The sequence below is a fragment of the Talpa occidentalis genome, unplaced genomic scaffold (assembly GCF_014898055.3).
Source record: "Talpa occidentalis isolate TD23 unplaced genomic scaffold, MPIMG_talOcc4v2.1 talOcc4.10, whole genome shotgun sequence".
NCBI lineage: Eukaryota > Metazoa > Chordata > Mammalia > Eulipotyphla > Talpidae > Talpa > Talpa occidentalis.
In genome coordinates, this window is record NW_023600993.1 from 93085107 (window position 1) to 93107598 (window position 22492).

General features: G+C 46.2%; 1 long non-coding RNA gene across 1 annotated transcript in view; it reads right to left on the minus strand.

Moving 5' to 3' along the window:
* Window positions 1-22492, minus strand: part of LOC129146141 (uncharacterized) — a 43453-nt gene that overhangs the window by 17505 nt on the left and 3456 nt on the right. Inside the window, exon 2 of the long non-coding RNA XR_008552654.1 lies at window positions 22261-22340. This is a non-coding gene — a long non-coding RNA (uncharacterized LOC129146141). The remainder of the gene's footprint in view (window positions 1-22260; window positions 22341-22492) is intronic.

Genomic DNA, 22492 nt, shown 5'->3' on the forward strand with positions numbered 1-22492 from the left:
TCTTGTCATTCAGGTGAAGTATGGAAGAGGGAGGTTTGCCGATTGTCCAACCTCTCTGTGAAAAGGTCTAAATCACACAAACTGCCGCTAAGCGCCCAGAACACAAGCGGGAAAACCACGGCTCTCGACGCTACTCTGTCTTGGTGTCAGTAACTGAGCAAACGCCGCCTTGTCCTGGGACTCCTCTCCCAGGTACCAGGTCAATCCAGAAATCACCTGGATCCCACGCGTCCCCAATTCACTCTCGATGGGTCACCCATATGAGCTTCAAACCCAAAGAACAACCCCCAAATTTAATTTATTTCTACCTAAACAAGTTCTTTTATCATAAAGCAATAAATTTGTCTTGGTGCTAGCAATTTGTTGCGGGTGACATAACATTGCAAATTGATTAATCGCTACTGTACGCGGCAAAATGAGAAAAGCAAGGAATTATTATGAATAGCGTCCGTCTTTTACGGGAGGGATTCATTATTCAAAAGTGCTCACTGGTGCTTACATGTGCCCTCGGTGCAGATTACATCCATTTGCAGACTTCCCACATCATGCTTACACAAATCAACAAACGTGCATTTATTAAGACATAGAATGAAAGCTATTTAAAAGTGAAAAATGGCCTTTTGCATTACTTTTCTTCAAGGAAGGCAAATCTGGGTGGGATGTTCCTGGGAAGCTGCCCCACGGTTGTCACGCGAGCATCTCCAGACTCTGCACCCGGTTTCAGGCCAGAGCCACCAAATCAGTCTGTTTGGCCACTGGTTCAGGACCAGAAATACCCCATGGTGGACAGTGGTTCTGGAAGCCTCACTCTGGCTCAAGAGACTTGGGAAAATGACACCTCCTGTGTGCCAGACACTAGGCAGTTGCTTTATTTGAATTTAAGAGGGCAAGTCCTTCTACTTCCCTTCAAAGGGATGTTGTAAAGACCAACAGAAGGATATGTGCACACAAAGCACATAGAAAAGCTCCATACCTGTGAGCTGTCATTGCTATTGTAGTTTCATGGAGTCATCCTCAAGGTCAGTATTATTTTCACCACTTTATAAGCGGGAAATGTGCAGTTTAGAATGGTTGCAAGATTTGTCAAATCACAGAGTGAATAAGTGAACAGGACTGAGCTTCAATTTAGGATCTGGCTCCAAAAATTCATGCATGTTCACTAAGTCATCCCCTCAACTCTCATTAACAGTCAAATGAGAGAGGATTTGCTTTCTCTGACCTAGCGAGACCATGCACCATGCACTCTGCAGCCACCCATTCTGCCTTCGGTGTCAGGTGGGAGTTTTGAGAGGGTCTGGAGGCTTCATGGCCTCCCATCTCTCCCTCTAACTGCCCCCCACATCAGGAGAGCCCCGTCTCTAATGCTGGTCCCCTCCCCCTTCTCCAGCCACTCATCCCATTATCAGTTTTGCCAAAGGAAGCTGGTTGCCTGGCCGGGTGAGGGCTGATGGGCAGCTCCAACCCCACTATTGATTATTCCTGCTGAACTCAGGCTTTGTTCAAAAATAGAACAAGATCTCAACTTTCATATTCTAATTAGATTTGAAGCCTTCATTATTTCTCGTTGCTTATAGTGCCATTAACCACTCTCCAGCCAGATGAAGGGCCCTTCTCTATCACCCGTCCGAGGAGAGTCGTTAGTCATCTTCTTCCGAGAAACCTGCATGCAACCACAAACCTGACTCCAAGAGCCCAGAAGTCAGGGTGGACAGGGCCTAAGCCTGGGCACATGGCTCAAGCTAAGAGCTGGCCCCTGAGGCCCGGAAAACACATGTCACAAATGTTTCTCAAAGGGTGTTCCTCTAACCACTGCACAGACATTGCCAGGGGACTTGTGAGATATGCAAAATCTGGGCTCCCCAGGAACATCAGGGAGTGTCCACTGGCAGTCTGATATGTGATAAACTCTGTATGATGTTTTTTGCACACTAAAATTTGTGAACTATTGTCCCCAATACTTCTTGAACTCCAATTATTGCAAATTCTGATTGACTCACTGTCACTTTACCAAGAAACACACCTTAAGAAGGTACTCACTTTCTTGAGGTCCTGCTGGCCCCTTCCTCTCCACTCCAAGTCCCCAAGACACTCCTGGACTCCCAGCAGAGCCAGTGTGCCCAGGCCAAGCTAGACCAGGGGCCACATGCCAGCTTCTCTAAAAAGCTGCTCAGCATGGAGACAAGGAGAGACCAGACTTCCTGCCGGGAGACAAGCGAGAGGGCATCTCTATGCGATTCTGGGCTCTGTTTACAACATTCCAAGCTCCAAAGTTATCTAGTACCTCTGTCCCTGCCTACTGATACCACAGCCTGTCATGATTATGTGCCTTGACCTTAGTTGACATCAGCTCAAAGTGAGAGCTTGCTAAGACCCAGGCTACTGGGTCTTCTGGCTCAGGAGGTCAGTGGTAAGGCCTGGGAATTTGCATTTTTGACAAGTTCCTAGGCAATACTGCTGACTCTGGGGCTAGATTTTGAAACTCCAGACTCCAAATGACCTGTTATATCCCCAGCATGCAGTACACATGCACTCGTGTTTGTGTTTGCAGAATGAATTAAGTGAATGAATGAATGAGTCAATTATTTGTACCAACTTCTTGGGCACTCTAAGTGAGCTTCTCACTCCATGACACTTTGCCTGTGGTTTACCCACATCCAGCTGACATCTGTAAGCGCTCCTGAGGGGGCATGTGTCCTGAGGCCAGGCTGAGGGCTCCAATGTGGCAAGACAAGGTCTGCAGCTACTGAACCCACACAGCAGGCCTGGCTTACGTTGAGGTCGGGATGCACACCGTGAAGGAGGCAGCCCATTCCAGTTCGGAAGAGGGAGTGGTGATTCTTCCATCACTCAGTCTTCACTTCCTAGCTGGGTGACCTCAAGCTTGGCTCCCAGACTCGAAAGAGTCCCAGTGACCTCACGAGTGAAGTCAGGCCCTGGTGATTTGTGAGGATCTCCAGGCGACTGTGAGGATTTGATGGAGCTGTGCAAGAAAAGGGTTCGGTAGGATCCAACAGGAATGGGGGGCCTGGTCCATGTCTGTTCCCTCTCCTTCATCATTCCCCACAATTCCCAACCCCTGTGAAATGAGTCCCAGAGATGTTTCGGGGAGTAATGAATTCCCTCATTTCAGCTAAACCACCCGTGATCCTGGTTTCGTGGAGACATACGATAGAAAGTGATAAATTATTGTTTTAAGCAGAAGCTTCATTCAAATATCCATTTCCCTGTCAAGTTAATTTTGTTTCGATGTATTTTCAAGTGGGTTTTGACTGGGAGCACAGATAGTGCATAAACAGAAGAACATTATGTCTTGGGCCCATCCTTAGAATAAGGGGGAGCTGGTGGCGTGGGGGAGGGAAGGTCCAGGGACCGTGGCAGGACAGAAACCCACGTCCCCCTCATGACAGGGGTGACAGAGCTCTGAGGACTAATTCTAAGCCACTCATCTCTGTCCACAGAGCAGGCAAGATGGTTGGGTTCTCCCACCAAGGGCAAATTTCCTGCATGTGCCCAAGAAAGTGACCTTATATTCAGCCTCTAGTTATATATGGAACCAAGGCCTCTAACACATTTCCTCACTTCCCCCTTAACCTCTAAAAACCTTAGGGAACATTTCCTAAGAACAAGGACAGTGTCCTGCCATAACCACAGCATAATGGCCAAGAGACAGAAATTAACATCGATGTGATCATCTAGTCCATTGTCCACCTTCAGATTCTGCCATCTCTCCCATGCCTGCTTTTGAGGGTCCTTTCTTTTCTTAATTCAGGGTTTTGGTTCAGGATCTCACTTTGCATTTACTTGGGGGTTTTTTGGTCAAAAGTCAGGAAAAGTGAACAAGTCTGAGTATTAAAACAAGGGGAGTAGGTTTACGCCCACAACTGGATATCAGACACCTATCACTGGGCATCCAGATGGGCGCTAAGTAGAGAGGCTGAGCTAAGTAGAGAGGCTGAGGCTGAGCACTTAGATGGATCCATGGCCAGAGCCCAGGCTTTTAGCCAGAGCACTGGGCTGCCTCCCTGGGGATGTCCATGTGCCTGTGGTGTGAGCCCCCAGGAGGGAGACAGGATGCCCACATCTGCCCCCACTGCTCAAGGCATCAGGAACAGTCAAGGTGGGGACAACTCAAGTTTATGCCTGCACCTGCTACCTGCCCGCATGGACACCCCAGCCTCCAGGTCTCCTCTGGCTGGCCTTGACTGGTCCTGGCTTGATACCTGATCCTCATGGAAGCTGACACCTCAAGAGGAGAGCGATCAGGACAGAACAGCTGCCGCCACCGGAGCCTCAGCCGACTCCTGAGAGAGACTCTGAGGACACCGGCCTCAGAGCTGTCCCCCTGCTCACTCTTCCAGCCCCCAGCCCTGGAGCATGTGTGTGAACTCTTGTATATGACAATATGACAGGAAAAAAAGATTGCAACTTAACTGACTAGGTTGGGTCACTGGACTCAAAGCCCAAGTCACACTTTAGAGCTTCTACCTTTAGCCTCTTCTTCAGAATCCACCTACCAATACAATCAGCATAGACATACACGCTAGCATATGGTAGGCTCCCCATAAGTATTTGCTTAATGCCAGTACAAATGGGTGTGTGTCTGTGTTTGTGCATGAGTGAGGTGTTTGTGCATGCAGGATGGCAGAGAATGCATGCAGGATGGCAGTTTGTGCGTGCAGGATGGCAGATTGTATGTGCAGGATGGCAGAGAATGCAGATTATCTGAAGTTTTGAAATGATTGCTGAAGATTCAGTAAGATCAGGAAGGAAAATGTGGGATATCTTCTGCCTCTCAGCTTTCAGTTCGTGCTTCCCTACCCTGCAGACAGGGAGGAATTTAAACATTGTTCAAATCAGTTGAGGGAGGACGGGCAAGTGATGGCCAAAAACCCACCCAGGCATGGTACGACTGGGTCTGTTCTTATGCTTGCATCTTGATGAAAGTGAAATCCCACAGGCTTTGGTACCAGGAAGACTTGCTTCATCTCCCAAACCCATCACTTACTTGGGTTTAAGTGACTTTGGCCAGAAACTTTGCTCCTCTGAGCTACTGATTCCTCCCCTGGAAAATGGAGATGATAGCACTTTTATAAAGATTCAATGTGAGGAAAGTTCCCAGCACAGTATCAGGTGCACAGGGTCCGACAAATGTTAGACATGGCTGTGCAAATAGCAGGTGTTAGGTCCCATCTTCCTCCTTGAGAGACCACCATAAGAGTATTCCTAGAACCCTCCTTAGGGGACAGAGGGAGAGAAAACTGGGGATGATGGTTCTCAATCTTGACTGAATTTCGGAGCCCTGAAGATGGACCCTGCCTCCAGAGGTTCTGGTTCAGTTTGGCTGGAGGATAACCTGGGCATCAAGGCTTTCAAGACCTGCTTGAGCGATCCTAATGGGAAGCCAAGGTTGAGGTTCTCCTACCCATAGCTATCCTTGCCATTCACTGAGCTCCTCATGGGGCCAGACCCTGGACAATTGGCTTTGAAGCTATCCTACATGGTACCTACCTTGTCAGCCAAGGCAGAGAGAAGGAAGGCGAAGCCCATATGAGGCTAAATTCCTATCACATGAATTGGAGTCTGGATTTCCAAATCAAAATTCAAGATTGTTAGATTGTTAGCCTAACAATTTTTTTTTTATTTATGGCTGTTGATATGCGAGGGTTTATTTATTTATTTTTTTATTTTTATATTCCCCATACAATTGCAACCCCCTGATTTTGACCCCAATCCCTCCTTTCCTATGTGAGGTTTTTTTAAAGATATAAATATGATGTATTAGATGAACGCTTACCAAGCTGACCTTACTAAAAACAAGCAAACAAACATTAGACCAAATAATATTCAGTATCTGCTATGTTCTGGACATTCTGCCCCTCATATTCTCTCAATAATCATCATTCACAACAGTCACTAAGTATCTGGGGCTGGTCAGGATAGTTACATAGAATATGGGGATATTCCCACCTCTCAGGCTTAAACTCCTGGTCTTTTATACCTAGGCCTCTCCACAGATTTCTGAGTCGTTTTTTTGGAATTTGCATGTAAAATAAAAGCTTCCTACATAATTGAAATTATGGCCAATTGACCGTGAAATGGAAGTGTCCGTGACCAATGAGGTGTTGGGCTCGGGGGGTTGGGGGAAGCTGTCGTGCTCAGAGATGGGGCCTCCAGAGCCCCAGGGCTGGTTCTGGCTCTAGGAGAGGAATTCATCTGGAATACTCCTTGCTCCCAGCCAGTCCCCCTGCCTTACCTTGGTTCTGACTCTGGTAAGAAGCAATTTGGTGTAGTTCCAAAGGGATACATTCTGTTGTAATCTTTTCTCTGTTTGGTTAAGAATCCTACTAAGTGAGGGAAGTTGGAGCAGGAAGGCCCATGGGGAAATATCTCCTCTTTCAGACAACGGCTTAGCAAATCAAGGCAAATCTGAGCCAGATTGGGGTATGGAGTTCAACTAGTTGGCTTCAATAACAACCCAGCAGAGACATCCTTTTGGCCTGGACAACATGGTGATAATGATGAAGGGGAAGGAACAGTGGGAGACTTAGGGCATAATTAATTGGGACATCAAGAGAGCAAAGAACAAGTGCTATGTATTAACATCACAGCACTGTGAGAAGGCGCTGTCATCCCCATCTTTTTGAAGGAGAACTAAGGGTCAAAGAGGTTATGTATGTGTTTTGCTAATAAATAGTAGAGCCAGGAGTTAAATGGTCCATTTGCATTACAAAAATGTTGAAGAATAGATAAGTAAAATATTAAGATGAGAGAAGGGACTTTTTTTTACTCAGGTTAGTCCACACTCAGGGTATTGCATTCAAACCTAAAGTTTACATTTTGAAGAGACACTGGCTAATGGAATGTATACAAAGAAGATGAGGATGAGGGTGCAGAAGGGGATGAAACTGTTACACAAATTGAAAATTCTGTACAGGTTAGAAAAGAGCAGAACCGGACAGCACGTGGCACTGTGTGCTAATACCCTGGGTCCTCTTTAAGTCCAGGGAATAATAAGGAGCAAATCTCTGTGTGGGGGTCAGCAAGGGCCAAAGTGGGCATATTTTAGACTTAATTTTTTAGGTAATGGGAAGCCACTGACATTGTTAAGCAATCAGTGACCTCTTTTTCATTTTGAAAGACCACTCTGAAGGTGGGTCCAAGAGTACCTTCTTCAATAAAATTATGTTTCCTTCATATTCATTCCAGTACCTATCTTATTGAGCTGATTATTCAAATTTTTCTATTATTGTTATTGTCAGAATAAAGTGTGTTTGTGCCTTGTACTTTCTAAGGGTTATTATTGGGATTTTGGGTAGGGGGTTTTTGTGCATTTATTCCATATCCAGCCACCATAATGAATTCTTTAGTCTCTTAAGAGTTCTAGAATGATGGGCACAGCTTCTCCAAGTAACAATAATTCTTTTTCAACAGTTACAGTTTATAACATAAAAATGACATTGTCTCATTGCACTTGCTAGAACTTCTAAGACTATGCTTCATATCACAATTCTTTCCACAGTTGGCTCTTTCCCATCTTTAATAGCAGTTACTAAGACTTCTAGAACAGTGATTCTCAATCAAGATCAGTGAGTCTCAACCAGGAATGATTTTGCCCTTTGCCGGCCCCTGGCAATATCTGGACACATTTTTGGTTATCACAACTATAGGGAGGCTGGGCCTTATCTTAATCTCGATCTCAATGAAAATGCCTTTTGTATTTCACTATTGTATAAGGCTTAATGTTTAGTTCATGGCAAAAATTTTGTTAGTAAGGAGTCTTGAAATCTGTGTTAACTAAGAATTTTAAAATCAGAAATAGATATTGAGTCTTAGGAAATTCTAAGATGAATTTGGTAGTCTTCATCAAGATGATAATGCTGCTTTTTATTTTTTTTTCACTTATTTTTACTTTATATAACTGACTTCTTAGCTCCACTGACATTACTTTAGAAAACAATTGACCATTGTTAAATAAGCAAATCCCTGCTAATTCTCCCTACATATAAGAATTCACATTCAAAAAAGTTTGGAAGCAATTGCATTATTAATGATAATTTTCTGAAGAGCTGAAGGATTTTGCTTATGAGAATTCTAAGGAAGTTGGGAAAAGTAGCTTAGATTCATAGGGGTTGCTAGTCTGGAAGGAACCACCAAAACAGGGAGATGTATTTTCCAGGGTCAAATCATCTATGTTGAATAAGAGCTTAAGGAAATAACATGAAAATAGCAAGTGGAAGGCTAGGCAGACTACTGAGCAGTGAGTTATGTGACCCTTCCATGTGACATTCCTAAAGTCACCTATTGAATTAATAGATCCATAAATATTTGGCTTAAGTGGATTTTTTTTTTTTTTTTTTTTTATAGAGGCATGCTTTATTTATTTTTATTTATTTGTTTGTTCGTTTTGTCCATACATGCACTGGGCACAGTCAGAAGCGCGGGAGGGTGAGAGAATTCACCAGAGCCAGAGCGGGGAGCAGAGCAGGCAGAAGGACCGAAGTACACTGCTGAGGGGAGCAGCGGGCGGCAGGAGAGGTCTGCGCGCCATGTGGGACCCTCCTCCGGTGGCCGGGGAGCGGCCGGGGATCGAACCGGCGCTGCAGAGGCCGCGGGCTTCGCAACCCAGCGCTCAACCGCTGCGCCACCGGGGAGGCCCAGCTTAAGTGGATTTTTAATGGAAACCTGTGTGACATACTGATCTGGACACAGCAAGGAATGTAACAGTCAGAAATCTCTGCCTTCATGAAGCTTCATTCTAGTAAGTAAGACAGATAATAAACAAACAAAGACATAAAATAGACAGCATTTCTAATATTGACCCAGGAGGATAAAACTGAGAAAGAGCATAAGATTTGGATGCAACAATTTGAATATGGTCATAGGAAACCCTTTAGACATTTAAATAACCTGGTTAAGTACAGCAGACTTAACCAACCTGGGGATCCAAAGGGAAATATGCATTGGGCATTGCTAGTACCCAGGAAGATGGGGTAAGCAAATTTTCCCAAATGAACTTGTCTTTGGAATTCCATTACAATACTTAGGTTTTTCTTAAGTTTGAGAAATTTTTCTTCTAGTTCACCTTTAATTATTACTTCACGTAATGTCCTGGTCTGTTTTTAAATTTTGTTTTTATTTTGAAAACATTTTGTGAGTAAAGTATTTTGTATATGTGACATAATATGTCCAGCAGTCTCTCCTTTAGGAGAAGTAAAGATCTCTATGTTGGAACACCATTTTCTATCTCCCATATATCAATTGTCTTAGCTTTCTTCTACTCTTATATGTTGTGGCAGTTTTTCAAGTTTATCCAAGATTTCTGATTTCAAATCCAGTGTCTAGTGCACAATTAAAGTCAAAATACATGATCATATTACTTTTTATTTTAACTTTCTAATTGTACAAATAAATAGCTAATAATATTTATTATAGACGTGCCTCATTGCAGGTATTCTGCTAAGAATTACATATGCTTTATTTCACATACTGCTTAACTCAAGTCCTTGAAGCAAGCACTATTGTTACCTCCACAGAACAGAGAGTGCCACTGAGGCATCTGGAGATTAAGTTGTTATGGACTCTATTTTCTGCATTGCCAATTCTGCTCTGTGATGCAGCTAATGTTGATGTTAATTTTGCTTCTTTATATTTAGTCTTTTTGGATTTCATTTATCTTTTACTTTATTTCTAACTCCTCTCAGCCTGTTTCCTTCATATCTTCCTTTCGTGTATCATCAGCTCATTTTTTATTTCTTCTGGCATAAACTGCATGTTTCCCTACATTTTGCTGAAAAGAAAATTTAGATGTGTTCTAAAATTTTCTTCAGTTTACTATAATCAGTCCTTTTCAAGAGCAATTTCTTTTTCTGCATTCTGAGTACTATGTTCTCTGTTTTATGGTAAAGATTTTCTCAAAGCTTCATGTACTTATTTTTTCCCTGTTTACTCATCCTTGATCTCCAAAGAAAAAAGAAAGTAAGAAAGAAAGAAGAAAAATCTGTTTCAACATAAGATTTTTCTGATAAACAAAATGAGGTGTTCTTTGTTATTCTTCCCTATTCATCTTGCTGCTACTTCAATCTCTGGGGCCGGAGTGTCCAGAGCTGGCTCAGATGACATCTCTGAACCTCTCTCCAAAATGTCAGTGTATTTGGTCTCATATTACTGTGACTCAGGTGCTTTAAGGGGAGCGAATTGGCCAGTTGGTCCTGTCTCATGAATGGGCCAATTGGTCCTCCTCCTAAAAAAAATGACATATTCCTGAAAAATATGGGTAAAGAGTAAATTCAAACTCCAGCCCTTATACTTCCATGTTCAACCTAGGGCCAACCCCTTCCTAAGGCCAACACCACATCCCAGACATCTACCATCTTCCAATAGGCACTTCCTCCCCAGGAGCAGCAAGGGCTGGTGGTGGTACTGCTGGGGTGGGGGGTGGGGGCGGTGGGATTGTTGGGTGGATGAAGGAATTGAGAGCTATGATCTCCTTACAACACAAATTCCATAGAATGAAAGTGGGGATACTGAGGCAGCACCCAGCCCTGGCTTCTCCCCATGTGGCTCCACTTTCTACCTCAGGGTGAATTTCACTGATAGAAATTACTATTGGTTAATATTTCAGGATTTGGTTCTATAAAAATATGACAGAGTGTGTTTTCATAAGCAGAAGTGTGTGGAGTGGAGAAGATGAAAGCATCTTAATAGAAAGGTAGGGAAGGTGAAATAGATATGGCCAACTTCCACAAAAACTGGGGAGCATGCTCAGCATGGTGCACAGGCACCTCTCTGGCCTGGCCTTGCCTTGTCTACATCAACCCGAAGCAGATCAAGGAGGCTCCTCACCCCAACCCTAGAGGCAGCCACAGAACATAATGGTTGAGACCGAGGACTCTGGACCAAGGATATCAGTGTTCAAATGGTTGACACTATACACTAGACAAGTTACTAAGAAAATCAAAACAAAACTTTCTGTGTCTCAGTTTCTCCATCTGTAAAATGAAGGTAGTGATTCTCTCTCTCCTCCCCCGCCTCTCACAGAGTTATTAGGAGTAAGTGATACAACATTTGAAAAGCACTTCCAACATATAACAAAGTGCTGTGTATTTGATTTTTTTTTTAAGATTTATTTTTTATTTATACAATAGCTGGGGTACAGGCCAGAAGCACAAGAGGGTGAGTAGATTCACCAGAGACAGAGTGGGGAGCAGAACAGGCAAACTGACCAAAAGCACTGCTGAGGGGAGCAGCGGGCGTGACAGAAGAGGTTTGCCGCATCGCGTGGGTATCTCCCTGGCCAGCCGGGAATCAAACCGGCACTGCAAAGGCTGCGGACAGCTTCACAGCACTGTACTGAACCCACCGCGCCACATGGGAGATCCTGTGTATTTGATTGACTGATTGATGGATGGAAAGTAGCCAGCAGTGGTAGCCTAGGAGTCCCTTCTGAGTATGCATAGTCCATCCTCATGGGCTGCTCCCTTGGCTTCCTTTACATAAAGGGAGCCCTGCTCAGGGACACCTGCTTTGCCTGGTCTTGATCCCTTGCCGTGACTCCTGGCTCTTACCTTTAGCCCTGACCCCTGGCTATGCTCTGTACTCAGGTTTAAGTTAACTCCTTATCCCCAGAATTCCCAGACCCTTCATGAGTGATCCTTAATGGAAATAACACCAAACACCAGGGGCTTCCTGAAAGAAAGGCTGTTGGCACACAAATCATTTAATCCTTCCAACAGTACAAAGAGGCCATGCTATTATCAACCCCACTGCACAGAGGAAGCAGCGAAGTCCTACAGGCTTTGGTGCCACTAAGCAGAGGAGCTGAGATTCAAACCTGAAAAAACCTGAAGGGCAGAGTACCTCTCTGAGGAGAAAAAGGCTTTGGGGGTTCAGAAACAGGTCTCTCCTTTACCAAGAAATTTCCAGAGCAATTTAAAAGGCCCAAAACCCAGCATAGATCTGGTTCTGTGAGAAATCTGCTGAATATTTAGAGAACAGAGTCATATCCATGATCAGCAATTCTCAGTTTGGGGGTATTATCACCCTCATTTGAGAATCCCCTTCAAGGGGACATTTGTAATGCCTGGAGATAACTTCAGTTATTGCAACTGGTAGGGTTATTACTGGTATCTTGTGGGTAGAGGCCAGGAATGCAGCTAAACCTGCACAGATGCAGAAGGGCAGCCCCGCCAGCTCCCAACACAAAGACACGTAATGTTGAATTATCAGGCTCCTCCACTAGTCATAGTGCCTGGACTGAGAAACACAATGCTTTAGAACCAGCTAGATCTGTTGTCCTTCCCTTACGTCTCTGACAAGACAAAGGAAACTGGATGTCCCCTAATGCCACCTCCCCCAGAAGAGCTCTGAGCCTTGTAATCGTCCTCTGTAAACAGGCCTCTCCTGGGCCTCTCCCCCCCAGTTCGGTTCATCTCATTGTTCCATATTTTAGAAACAATCCCAGCAGAGCAGCAGAAGACAAGAAATTGTGAGTTCCAGGGAGAGGAGGGGGCAAATCACATCCTTTGGGAAAATTGAGTCGCTGAATAAAATACTCAGCCAGCAAGCCCCTCAGAGCTGACAGAGGATAAAGCCTAGAATATTTTAGATTTCAGAGGCTGCCAGAGAGAGGTGACTCTCTGCTCCTTCCATTCAAGAGCTTTTGTTTTGCATTTAAATGACAGGGGAGCTGCTGGGAGGTGCAGTGCTGGGCTCTTCCTTGGTGGAGGGACGCTGGCGCCCCTCTGAAGTGGCTGCGTTAATGTCATGTCATTACACCGTATTGCTGCACAGGTTAATATAATTGGGTGACTATGTGTGAGCGATGATCCGTGCAGTGTTACAGCTCTGAAACAAATGACATTTAACCAGCCGGTCTGTAAGGCTCCTTGTTATCTACATGGTGAGCAATTGGAACGGAGAAGCAGACCTCTCGACGAGCAACTGATGAATTAGTTGTTGGGTTTCCTCGACAGCCTGGATTTATAAGAGCACAATTCTAACATAATTTATTAGATCTATAAACAGACAGATCCGATGTTTTTACTGAGATTACATCTTGTCACCCTCAGATATTGTGTCACTGACAGCCCTGTTATAATTTAATTTTATTATTCTGATAAGGTGTTGTTTCTGGGGGCCTTTTTTATTTTTTTTTCCTGAAAAGACATTTTTATTTTGGGCTGGGAAGCAATCTGAAATTTTTGTGTTGGTTCATATCTGGTGGTGGCCCAACCAGCTTTCTTAGGTGGGAGCAGTGCACACCCAAGACAAGAAGAAAGTTGGGGTATGGAGGAAGAAGTTTAAGTATTCTCAGCAGAGTAAGTGGAATAGACCCCTCTGGACCCGTCTGGACCCCTCTGAGGATCAGTGAGGAAGTGATCCTGGGCCCCTTTCCCTGGAGTTTCTCACCTTGCCGGTTGCCTGCCCGTCCAGATCTAACTACCAGCCAGGACACGGGGAGTCCACCCTGGGGTCCATTCACCACTCACCCAACACTGAAGTTGGGGGCCTCCAGCTATGGGGAGATAGAGGTATATGGGGGCCCTTAGAGTTGTCCTAAGTCCACTCCCCCTGCCAGCCACATAAAGATGGGGTCATACCCCATCTCTCAAAGCAAAAATGATCCTAGCACTGTGACCAACACCTGCAGTAAAGGGGCAGTGGCAGTCCTGAGAGCCACAAGGGGAGGATCTGAGAGTTGTGTGAATAACCCAAACAGGGTAGATGATGGGAAATGACCCACTTAGAGACAGGTGGGGCTCACATTGCTCCAGGTAGCTGTGACCTTGGGCTTTCCAGGTGCCCCTTCTGAGCCATCACCCCATTCCTTGCTCCCCCGAGAATAAAATGAGATCATGAACACAGAGAAGGTGTTTCAACAGTTAAAGCGCTGTGCAAATGAAGGCTACATTCATTAGTGATAACCTCTCCAAGCATTACTTTTTGTTTTCCACGAAAGGGATGGTAAGTATTTTCTCATTGCTACTGTTTTATAATTATAATCTACTACAGCTTTAAACTGTACCAACTGGGGCCCTCCCAGTGGTGCTGCGGTTAAGTGCCAGCTGTGAAGCTGCCCGCAGCCTCTGCAGCACCGGTTCAATCCCCAGCCTCCGGGCGAGGGTCCCAAATGGCGCACAGACCTTGCCTGCCGCGCCCACTGCTCCCCTCAGCAGTGTATTTCGTCAGTCTGCCTGCTCTGCTCCCCGCTCTGGCTCTGGTGAATTCTCTCACCCTCCCGTGCTTCCTACTGTACCCAGTGCTTGTATAAATAAATAAATAAATCTTTAAAAAAATAAATAAATTGTACCAAGTGCATACATACGCTATACTGGAGCACGAGCTTACTTTAATCCTCCATTTAATATGGGGAAAGGGGCTGATCGAGTTTTATTGATGAAGAACTGAGGTGGTAGATGTTACCTAGGATGACTCAACTAGTTACAGAATTCAAATCACAACTCAGTTACCCCATGCTCCTGACTTTGCATTTCTAATACAATTGGGGCTTTTACTTTGCTTGTTCAGGATGGGAATGGAGCGGAGCATAGCTCTGTGGCCAAGCAGAATGAGAGTTTGCCACCAGCTCCCTGCTGTCGGAGCTCACTCATTGCGGAGATGACTTGGGCCGATTCCCTGAAAGCCTGGGATGGAGGGTGCTGTAGGGGTTTAGTTCCATTTCCTCCCAGGGCCAGCTTCGGTGCCCGAGGCCAGAGGCAATTCATGGACCAATCAGCCAGCCCTCCAGCCTCATGGGGAGAAAAGAAATTAATATCAGAAGTGGCAGCCTCTGAGTGGCAGCTTCATAACAGGCTTGAACCCCGACCTCTGGGCTACAGCTGGGAACGGCTCAGTCATGCACGTCATTGACTCCCAGGGTCCCAGAACCTGAGACAGGCATGTGGGCTTGGAGGTCACCCAGCCCAGCCCCCTCATTTTACAGATGAGGAGGCTACATTCCAGAGAGGGCAAGGGGCTGGCCCAAAGCCACACAGAGGGCAAAATCAGTGCTGGAACCGGGTCTCCTGGTTCAGGATTCTTTCCCACTTGGGGTGCCCCGTCAGGCACACTGTATCGTTTGCTGCTTTTCTGAGATCCGGTGAAACACGAGGCCCATCAAAACACCAAGTACTCAGCACTCGACCTGCACAGATCCGGTGTCAGCACGGTACAGCAGTGGGAGTCTGACGCAGGCAGAGGGCATACACGCCATCACCCTTCACCACCTTGGCCCTGAGCTGCGTGCCTCACCTCTCCTGAGTTCCAGCCCCTTATCTCTTTCCCACATGCAACCCATCCTCATCTCAACACCCAGTGCCAGAAGGTGCTGATCTGCTGGATTACTTCTCTATTCTCATCACAATTTTCCTTCCAGGTTATCCTGCCCAGGTCCAGGCTGGTAAACGTTTCCAGTCTCACCTGATCCTCAGGACCCTCTCCTGGGGAGTTTGACCCCAGTCCTGTAACAGGAGCTGGATTGCAACAAAGGCAAAGCTTTCAAAATGTTCCAACATCACATCTTTAGAGAATCCTTCCCAGACCCCGGCACCGCAACCAAAAAGCCAATCTGTCACCAGCATCTTTGCCAAGCAGGTCTGACAGTTTATAGTAAAAGGTCGCTGTGATTTGGGGGTTGATGGGTAGCTCCCCTGCTAGAGTGAGCTGAGAGGCCTAGGTAGTGCATGCTTTTGTTTCTGCTGCTTCCACAGCACTCAGCAGTATGCCTGCCATCAGGCAGGAACTCAATAAATATCTATTCAGTAAGGGGGGCTGCACGTGAAGCCCATCCTCCCCCACCCCCAAGAGAGGGCCTGCCACAGAAGGTGGGGAATTCTGGCTGCCCTTGGAGATGTACCTCTGAGCAAAGGGGAAAAAGTCCTTCTTTGGGGTGAGCTTGGCTGCGATGCAGAGCAGACATAGCACCCCCAGCCAGCCCCCATCCCTAGGGATGTGACTCCTATTGCCCACAGCTGAGAGTACCCTAGGAGGGGCCTGGGTGATCCAGGCTGGAGGTGGCAACAGCAAGATGAACCCAGCTTGTAGGGGTTTCTGCTTGGAGTCCAGTGGCCCATAGAGATAGCAAAGTGCACGAAGGAGAGAGCGTAGGTACAGGGGTCAACCAGGGAGAAATGCAGCCCCACAAGGAGTGGAGACCCCTGGGTATCCCAAGAGGGTCCCCTGGAGCCTGTCTTTGCGTCCCGAGGGAGAAAGGCCAAGCCCTGGCCAGCAGCTATCTAGACTGGAACACCAGCTCCAAGTAGCTGAAGCAGCACCTGCAGCCACCATGCTTCTGAAACAGCCACCTGGGTCCCCAAGCACGCAACTTGACTCACATTCTGGCCCAGAGAGAAAGGAATGGCTCAGGTCTCCAGCCCTGGCAGTCCTCAGCTATATGGGCTACTGGGCACATTTTGCTGGGGAGCCAGGCACAATGTCAGTGAGAATGATGCTATAAGGTCTTCCCCCTCGGGCAGCACTGTCCACAGAAAATAGAACGCACACCCTGTATGTCATTTTTATTTTCTAGTAGCCACTTCTTTTAAAGAGAAAAGAAATGGGTGAAATTAATTTTCTCTATATATCCTATTTAATCCAATATATCCAAAATATTGTCATTTCAACATATAACCAACTGAAAAATATTGCTGAGGTATCTTATACTCTTCTCTGACCTGCAGTGAACATTTCACACTTCTAGTATATCTCAGCTTGGACTAGCCACATTTTACACACTGCACAGGCCACATCAGACTGTGGTCTACTATATATTGGACAGTGCAGCTATAGAAGGTCAAGTCAGATGTCGGCTTGATGGTCCCATCCTGCCAGTGGGCATATCTCAAAGTCACAAGGAATCCGAGGGCCCCAAGGATGAAATGCAGAGCCACAAAAGCAGTTACTGAAATAAGGGATTTTATAAGCCAGAGAATCTTCCTGCTGACCCTCAATTCCCCATGTCAAGAAAACCACGCCTTGTGCAGGGCTCTTGCAGGACTTTCTCTGGTGGGGGGCACCTGGGAGCTGCTGGCTCTGTGGCTGCCCTCTGGAAATGCTCCACTTCCAGCCTGGGAAATGGAGCTGTTTGAAACCCATCCAGGTTTTCAGCTGCCTGGTCCCGCACCCCATCTGCCAAGCACCAGGAGCGAGGCAGATGCTGGAAACACATCTGTCAACCTGCCCTGATGGTTTCTGGCACTTCCCCCAGCCTTTCAGAGCCTCTGCCCCCACCCTGGAAGGAGCCAACACTTTGGGGTTTACCAGTTCCTAGCCCTGACTGGGGGGGGCCTGTGGGGCACTCCTAGAGGTGGCTCCCCTAGCAGTTGGCCCCCCATTCTCCAGCACTGATTGCTCAGTCTGCTCTGCTGCTTTTCCCATGCCCTACTCCGGTGACAAGCCCCCTTCTGAGATGGCAAGTGGTGTACAGACCCCAGAGACCCCCACAGTGGGTAACTTTCAGCAGGGCTGTGTGGGCGACAGACAGTCCAGACAATCCCAAGGTGGACCAGGGCCAGGCCCACATGGCAGGTGCCTGCAACTGCGGCTGCCTCCTATTCTCTCCAAAACCAAAGTTGTTTTGAGAATGCGATGAGAATATGTAAATAAGGGTTCTGACAATCAGTATTCATCAGCCTCTGGTAGAACAAGACTGAGAATGAAAGGGAAACAGTGAGCGGGGGCTCTAGGGGCGCCCCTTCTCCAGGAACCTGGAGTCCCTAAATGATTCCAATACTGTGCACATTAGGCGGGACGTCGGTCAGGCTGGTTGTATGCATGTGGGTGTGTGTTGAATACCTGGAGAAGATTCCATGCATTAGACAATCTCTGGGTGTCCATCCACCATCATGGCCCTCCAAACCCCAGCTCAGCTTTGGGCTGGTGTAGACCCAGTAAATACACTTAATCAAACAGGGAAGGGAGGGAGGGCAGAGAGAAGCCCAGAGAATCTGGTGAGATGCAAAGGAGGGCGACAAGGACACAGGGCATTTGAGGGGGAAGAGGAAGCCAAGGTGTCTGCCATCGGCTGCCTGGATCTGTTCACCTGCTCAGCTGCCTTCCCCCAGCAGCCTGTGAGTGGACTGAAACCCTGATGTGGACTGAAAACGCCAAATTGGGCCTCCCCGGTGGCGCAGCGGTTGAGCGCTGGGTTGCAAAGCTGCCCGCAGCCTCTGCAGCACCGGTTCGATCCCCGGCTGCTCCCCGGCCACCAGAGGAGGGTCCCACATGGTGCGCAGACCTCTCCTGCCGCCCGCTGCTCCCCTCTGCAGTGTGCTTCGGTCCTTCTGCCTGCTCTGCTCCCCGCTCTGGCTCTGGTGAATTCTCTCACCCTCCCGCGCTTCTGACTGTACCCAGTGCTTGTATAAATAAATAAAATAAATAAATAAATCTTTAAAAAAAAAAAAAGAAGAAGAAAACACCAAGTTATGCCAGATCTCCGTTTTTCCTCTGGAACCATCAAGGAGTCTAAACGTCAGCTAAAACGCGGACACCATATGTGGAAAATATTCATCCCGATATTGCTGTTTTCCTTATAAAAGCGCGTTGTTTTATGTGTGGGCAGAACTCACTGTAAACTGTTAAATATGATGTAAATGCTAATTTCTCTGCATTGCCCTGTAAAGGAACTCCCTGTGAAGTGCATCTCATGGAAACCCATAAAAGAAAATGGTCAAAATAAATTAGGGGGAGAGGCGGGTGGGAGCAGACGGTGTCTGTCTTGCCAACATGCATCCGCGTGTCCCCTCTTCAAACTCTGGCCCCAACCAGAGAGGATTTGCATAACGGCGGTGACAGATGCCACGCTTCCCAGTGGCCAGTCGGCCTTGACAACTTTCGAGAAACGGTCTGCCAGGATTTGCTTGAAACAAAAACAAATTTTTTTTTTTTCTAAATTGCCAAGCGTTTCTCTCCCTTTTGTGATTTGTTAATCCACTCTGTTTTTTAGTGGTTCAGATTTTAGTCCAGAAAAGCAAAGGCACAAATGAAATGAGACGGTGGAGGTATGCCTTAAGAACAACCCTAGACTTTGGGTCCTCCACCCAGGCTTACAGGAGCAACAGCTCTCTCTAAAAACCTCAAAAGCCTTTTGGCCACATTCAAAAGCGAGAACATGGCACCCTACCAGACACGGGCCTCCTTCTCCGTTACGTGCCTGGCCTGACCTGGCACTTTGTTAACCAAACCCAGCTCTGGATTTTTAACCACAACTTAGATTCCATCACACACAAAAGAATTAGAATCCTGGGGTCTCGTGGCTATTTGTAGAATGAATATGAGTACATTCTTGCAAATGCATGATGTATGAACTGTATATATTTCTTTGATAAATTGTTTTTAAATATTTCCTCCTTTTTATTAATTGAAGAGGAGCCTCATGTATCAATGCCATTTTTTCCTGTTTTTCACATAAATTATTTTCTTGCAATGTTCGTTTGTATTATTATTGCCGATATTAAGGCAAAGGCTTTTTTTGCCTTGTAAACAAGATTTTGCTTACAGCTAAATGAAAAGAAGTGAAGTTAATCACATTGAAATAATAGGTTTAAAAAGGTAATTCAGTGGTATTGGAATGAAGTTTAATCTTCGGCAATAGAAGCCGTGCTGAGAGAAATGGCAGGAAAGCTTGTTCTGTAATTAAATGGTATTTATCACTGGCAGGTCAGCTCCGCTGGGTGAGAGTCTCCAGGACTCCACAGGGAAGGAGACAACAACATAGGCAGACACAAAGGGCTCAGGGCCGAGCCTGGGGATGGCAGGGGAGGCCGGGAGGAGGAACTGGGTGAGTAGCACCGCCCGGGAGCAGGGCTGGACATCTAGGCCCACAGCCATGAGTTGCAAAAAATGCAAGGGTGTGCTCCGTGTTTCTCCAGAAGGGACCTAACTCACAGCTTCCCTGATCAGCATTAACCCCATGAGCTTGGAACTTAGACCTGGGATCAACATACTTTCTTCATCTATAAATGGGAATTTATTAATCTGTGTAAATGAGAGTAATGATGCCATAACTTTCTGGAGGGGGTCATAATAGTAGCCTGGATGTCTGGTGCCAGGTACTGTGCTTGGCAGTAATCAGTACTAATTAGGAGCATTTTGATGAGCACAGACCTCAGGAAACACTAGTTGGGGTAGAGACTCTCCAGTCTGAGTTGCTCAGATGGTTCCCAGGAAGCCTTCTGTAAATGTGGTCAGGGCCATCGAGGAAGCACTGAACCTGGTATCAGAGGAGGGTATCTAGACCACGGGGAAGGCTGAGGGGTGATTTCAAGGTTGTTCTCAAATAGCTCTTGGCAAACATGGCAAGCCCAGGAACAAAGCAAGTCGCTAGGTTGGCCCTCATCCCAGATTTCTCTTTCTACACCTCTGATTTCCTCCTGAGGCTAGAGGATCATGGCCCAGACAGCCTGACTAGGCTGAGGCCAGGTGGTCCAGGCCTTCACCTGAGTTCAGATCCTGCAGTTGTGCCTTGCATCCACATGATAGAGGACAAGACTTCAGACATTTCTCTGAAATGAGAAAGTGACAGTGGCTGGTGGTAATGAGGATGAAGCTAGGGATTCTGGGAGAACCCTCAATCTGACCCTACAGCTTCTCATCCTATTGCTTCTTTCAGTTGCTGGCTCTCTCCCTGGGGTCTTTTAGTCTTTTTAAAAAATATTTATTTATTATGCATATAAGAGCTTGGGTGCAAGCCAGAGGCGCAGGGGTTGGGGGGGTGAGAGGATTCACCAGAGACAGAATGGGAGGCAGAAAAGGCAGATTGACTGAAATACACTGCTGAGGGCAGCCCCAGCAAGACAGAATTCTGCTGCATCATGTGGGTCTAACTCGTGCTGCAGTAGATGTGGATTGCTTCATAGTGCTGAGACTTAACCCCTTGCGCCACCAGGGAGGCCCCTCTTTTAGTCTTTTAACTCAAATTTGGCTCATCACATCAAGATTCTCACACCACTGTTCTGCAGAGTGACAAAAAAGATCTGGGGAGGGTGGTCGGATTTAGGGAAGGATCCCCCCATTTGTAATGGCCTGTCTGTCCAGCAGGACATCCCTGGAGCCCGCCTCACCACTCCCATCTCAGTAGGACCTTCTCGGAGTCTGTAGAAGCCTGGGGCTCCCGTGCTGTTAGGAGATGCCCTAACATCAATGTAGTCCTCCACTGGCCCACGTGCCAATACATACAAGACCTCCTTCAATGTTGGGGCAGCTGCCCCTGGCACTGCTCCAGTCTTCATCTACAAGAAACTGGAATCTGGGCCCATTATTAGCTCTCTCATCTTTATTAGTGTTCCGGAGCAAAGTGTCTGCAGCTAAAGTTATTGAATTTTCACTAAAACCTAAATACATGCATGACCCTTCTGTAGTTTCATGCTCAAAAAGGTACAGACTTCCAACTGCCATCTCCTGCCTCTACCATATCTTTCCTCATTACAGGCTGTGGTCCAAAACCAATAAGAATTAAATAAATACCCCACTGAGAGCTGCACTTTGGAGAATTGTCTCATTATGGTACGGATATGGGCTATTTCCAACCAGCACCAACATCTTGTATTTTATTTTCTATTACAAAAAGAAATTAAAATCTGAATAGTATCCAGGAAGGAAGTGTTTGCACGGGTGAATGTTTGATTTCATTTTTCTCCCAGCACGCCTTCTTCTTTCATCCCATAACAGCTCTTCTCAGTTAATCTGTCTTGAAAACCCGCAGGTAAAGATGTTTATTGATACAAGCCCAATGTGCAACTCGGCTTACAGAGACTATGGAAAGTGCATAAATAGTAAAATTTGCTTGATATCTACTTATTAATGCCATTCCACTCTGACCATTTCAACAGAAAGGGGTTTTGCCAGCTGAGAGATACTTCTGACATTCTGGATTTATACAGCACAACTCCCATTCCAGATGATTGACATGGGAGGTCCCAAATGATTGCATTTGTTAGGCAGATCACCAAATTCAACATCAATTACTTTGCCTTTTAGGAGTATTTAAAAAATAAATAAAATAAACAACAAAAAGAAATGTTTCTTGAAAAGATCATTGAAAATACAAAGAAATAGTTCAACCCTCTATTCCATACAAACATAACAAATTAATATTATAATTTCACAAAAGCCACTTTGACCATGTTTTACATGGTCATATCCTGTCCCTGAAACCACAATCTGACTTCCCAGCAGCCAGTAATTTTGAATCCCAAATGTATGAATGCCAGAAGACCCACCCAGAAGCCACTGCTGATAGACAGAAAAGCAGGGCAGAGAACTTACATTTCCTTTATGCAGATCATGGAGAAACAGAGCAGGGGGAGCCGTGCACTCTACGAGGCCTTTATTGTCCACCCGTGGAACTGCAATAGGAAATCAATGGTAAGTCCAGACTAGGGTGCTGAATTCTTCCAAGTAATCGTTTTTTCTCCCTCCAGTTTCCAGCCCCTCCTCTGTTAAAGACTAAACATTGTCTTGCTCATTTAAGGCATAATTGAGACTCCACTTTTATTTC